This window comes from Rutidosis leptorrhynchoides, chromosome 4, assembly GCF_046630445.1.
Source record: "Rutidosis leptorrhynchoides isolate AG116_Rl617_1_P2 chromosome 4, CSIRO_AGI_Rlap_v1, whole genome shotgun sequence".
Classification (NCBI taxonomy): Eukaryota; Viridiplantae; Streptophyta; class Magnoliopsida; order Asterales; family Asteraceae; genus Rutidosis; species Rutidosis leptorrhynchoides.
Genome location: NC_092336.1, coordinates 106,861,682 through 106,866,218, shown reverse-complemented (window position 1 = coordinate 106,866,218; position 4,537 = coordinate 106,861,682).

The following is a 4,537-nucleotide window of genomic DNA, read 5'->3' as shown; positions in this document are numbered from 1 at the left end:
CCCCCATTCACCTATAAATACTAGCCTCATTTCTTCCATTTTACACTTGCTTTCATTTGTAATTCACACACACTCACTCTCAAATTCTCTCTCTAGTCTTTCTCTCTCTAAAAGTGTAAGTATTTTGAATTTCTCTTCTTCTTCTCCTTCTCATCACCACGAATTCATCATCATCATCATCATCATCATGGGTCTAGTTTTTTAGCTTTTGATCTTGATTACATCTTGTAGATTCAAACATGGATTTGAATCCTTCAAGAACTTGGAAGATTCAAGCTTTCTAGCTTTGAATCTTCACCCACTTTGTAGATCTATATCTTTTAACTTTAAATCTTGTTATTTTGTTATAAAGATTCAAACTTGTGTTTGTAATCTTCATGTAACTTAAAGATCCAAGCTTTATGCTTCAAGATCTTCAAGAACAACCAAGATGCAAGCTTTCTAGCTTGAATCTTCATATCTATTGTTGGATCTAAGTTTTCTAACTTATGATCTCATTATTTTGTTATAAAGATCAAAACTTGTGTTTATGGTCTTCATGTAACTTAAAGATCCAAGCTTTATGCTTCAAGATCTTCAAGAACACTAAAGGTTCAAGCTTTCTAGCTTTGTGACCTTATAACTTGTGTGAAAGGGATCCAAGCTCTCTAGCTTAGGATTCCATCACTTTATTTGACTTAGATTATGTTCATACTTTCTTGATTGAAGTAAAGTTTGTAGCTTTAGTTGTAAATGTAACTTGTAATTGTGTTAAGACTAAGGATATGATGTAACCTTGGTTCATCATCCATCTAAGACTCTTAAATGAGTTGTGTTCTTGCTTGGTCTTAACATATTATGTGTTGATGGTAGAATTTTGGTCAAGGTGATGCTAACCCATCAACGAGTTGTACACTTGAAGCTACAAGCATCAAGGATGAGAACCGTGATGAGCATCAAGCACTAAGAACCCCACTGGAGCACTTTACTTACTGTTTTTGGGATCTGATCAGACCACCTGGGCAACTGGAAAGTTAATTTTCAGTTAGTTCGGTTCGAGTAGATGATTTTCCGTTTATACCTCGTCTTAATCCAAGTTACAGTTTAGGATTTATGGCCTTCCAAAAGTCATTACGCCCTATTAACGTTGTGCTGAAATTTCTGACCTACTCGTACTTAATCCGTTGCCACGGTCAAATGAAGACGATTTTGGTTCTGGAAATTGTCAGCAACTAGGGGACTCATATACAGAGCCATATCCACTGATTACGCATCTTTTCGATTTACGTAGAGGTCGTAGCAGCTGACCGAAGTTAGCCTATTGTTTCGATCTCTATTCTTGTCAAACTTACTTAGCTTTTATGATGATGAACGATGATGATGATGATGATGACAATTAAACTTATTTTATGCACTATTTGAACTTATGAGGATAACATACTGACCTAGTAACCTTTGACTTAGGTTGATGACCTTTCGGACCGACTTGCTACTTGCATACTTTCATTATCGACTTTACCGCTCTTATCACTGTGAGTTATAGCATCCCTTTTTACTTTAATTATTTTGGGACTGAGAATACATGCGCTATTTACGTTTTACATACTAGGCACGAGTACTTAAAATTTATATATGTATGGGTTATACAACGGCATAAACTTTTCCCTTAGCTCGGTAACGTTTAGTCATTGGTTTTTGGAACCGGTGAACGCGAATCTTAGATATGGATCCATAGGGTTTGACATCCCCACTCGGGCTAGTCGCGTTAGCATTTAATGGATGTTTAATACTTCGTAAACATACGCACTCGCCAAGTGTACTTTTAGGGGGTTATAAACGTTAAGTTAGTTACCAAGTGCCCACGGTTAAACATATACTTTTCATACTGTTTTGGAACGCTGAAATCTCGTGGCCTACCTTACATTACTGTTACAACTTAAACTATAGCTCACCAACATTATTGTTGACGTTTTTAAGCATGTTTTCTCAGGTGCTTAGAGGTTTGTTGCTTCCGCTATTTAGACTTGCTGTCTTGGTGTTAAACTTGCTGTTAAGGACCTGCTGTGCTAGAATTCCGCTGCATAATCTTAGAGATGTCTCAATCATGGAACTTTTCTTTTGCATTCGTAATTTATGTTATTTTCAAATAATGGCTTTGTAACGACCTTTGTGTCACGTTATCTTTTGTAAACGCTATGTTTCTGTGAATGCAAACTGGTTTTCAAACAGCATGTAGTACTTGACCGTGTAAAGATCCTGTTGTTGACGAATCGTACACGATGGTTTTGTACGGGCGTCACATTTGGTATCAGAGCATTGGTTGTAGGGAATTAGGTTGCATTAGTGAGTCTAGACCGGACCAAGTAGGATTCACTAATAGGACTAATCTACAACTTGCTAGTTTACTTGTTTCCGCGAAACTTACTGCATGCTGCTGTTTACCTTTACTGCTATATGACGTATACTGCTACTTGATTTTCACTACTTCATGACATTATCTGCTTTCGATTGCATGATACTTCTATACAATTTGCTATTATTGCCATGCTATTTACTGCTTTAGACTGTCGTAGTTATTTTGCCTAATACGTGCTTGCTTTATGACTTACTGACATGAAAAAAGTCATTTTTCCCTGTTCAGATGTCGGATGTCCCGCCCGTTATCATTTTGGAGAGTGACTCAGACTCACCCTACACCTCGCCTGCCATTGTTGCCGATTCACAGATCCCGTCGTCGACACACTCCAGTGACTCTGGCGCTTCGTCCTCTGGAGCCAGTGGCCATGCACCCGACCCAGTGATCACCTCAGACGGATACTAGGATTCACCGGAGATTCCAGCTCCACTCATCCCAAGACCCTCGGAGCCACAGCACCATTCCAGTGATGTTGTGATTCCCGGGGAATATGGGGACGTTCCGTTCCGTTCCGTAATGAGCATAGCCATTGGTGTAGACGCTTTCCTGATGGACGTGTCGTGCCGATTCCGCCTTTCAGATATCGGTTTATGACTACCAGCCGAGCAGAGCCACCTCTAGCTGTTTTCAACGACTCATCATCCGACGACTCATCCTCTGATGACTCCAGTGACGAGGATTCTGACGAGGACCCTGAAGAGGCACCCGTGCAGCCTCCCTCTACCCCGCCGAAGAAGCGGTATCGTTTCGATGGTACTGTTATTCCAGGGGTTAACGGAGGTAGGTCGTTCGTTAGTGCGCATGGACTGAGGACTAGGGTCACCGCCCGCAAGCGGGTTGTGCCGTATCCTGCCGATCCACTCGTGCGTAAGGCTTACCGTCATGCACCATCTACTTCTGGCGCTGGACCATCTGCACCACCTGCACCACCTGTACCGACTGCACTGCCTGCCCCACCATCTCCCTCCGTCGAGGAACTGACGAGGGAAGTAGAGATCCTCCGTGCTCGGGTAACTGAGCTCGAGGACCAGATGTCCCACGTAATGGACATCCTTTACCCACCGTCACCATAGGACATTGTAGTAGATTTCATTATGTAATCTCGTTTGTAGTTTCATGTTTTACTCATGTATTGTACGAACTTATGCGGATGTATGCAACTTGTTATTAATGAATGGAACTTAGTGTTGTTTACTTTTTGCACGGTGTTCTAATTACGTTACTGTATGGTGTTTCTGTGGTATCTGTATCTAGTGCATTACTTGGTTAACATGTGTTGCGTTGTTTCCATGTTGGTTGCCATATAGTATATTATTATTTATTAAATGCTGGATTTTGACTTAAGTCAAAATTTCTGATTAGTAGAGCAATGGCAAACGGAAGAGCAGCACCCACAGCAGCACAAATTGAGGAAATGATTGCAGAAAGAGTAGCGCCAGCTATTGCGGAAATCGACCCACAAGCTCCACCAGTTGACCAGCCCATTCGTAACGGGTGTACGTATAAGGAGTTTCAAAGCTGCAAGCCCCACAACTTTAGTGGTACTGAGGGGCCAGTTGGATTGACTAGATGGTTTGAGAAACTAGAAGCTGTGTTCTATGTAAGCAACTGCTCAGAGACGAACAAAACCAAGTATGCCTCCTGTACGCTGTCGAAAGGCGCCCTAACCTGGTGGAACACACTTGCTCAGGCCAAAGGAATTAACGAGGCTTATGCTACTCCTTGGGAAGAAATTAAGGGAGCCATGATCGAAGAGTACTGCCCCATAACAGAGATACAGAAAATGGAGGCTGAGTTTGATGTTATGCGAGGTGTATACGAAATAGTTTATATTTTACTAGGAAAAACTATTAAATACGATACAATTTTACACAAGATATTTATTTATTTATAGAATGGATATACTTAAACCTTGCTACAACACTTATAGGCAGTGTACCTAATCGTACAGTAGTGTAGTTTTTAGTAAGTCCGGTTCGTTCCACAGGGAAATCTTTAAACAAAGCTCAACGCTATATTAGTTTACTTTTATAAAAATACAAATATATATATAAGTAATATTATTATTATAAAGGGGGGTTTTTACCGTTTAATGACCGGTTTGTCGATTTTAAGACTTTAGTCGCAGTTAAAACCTAATGT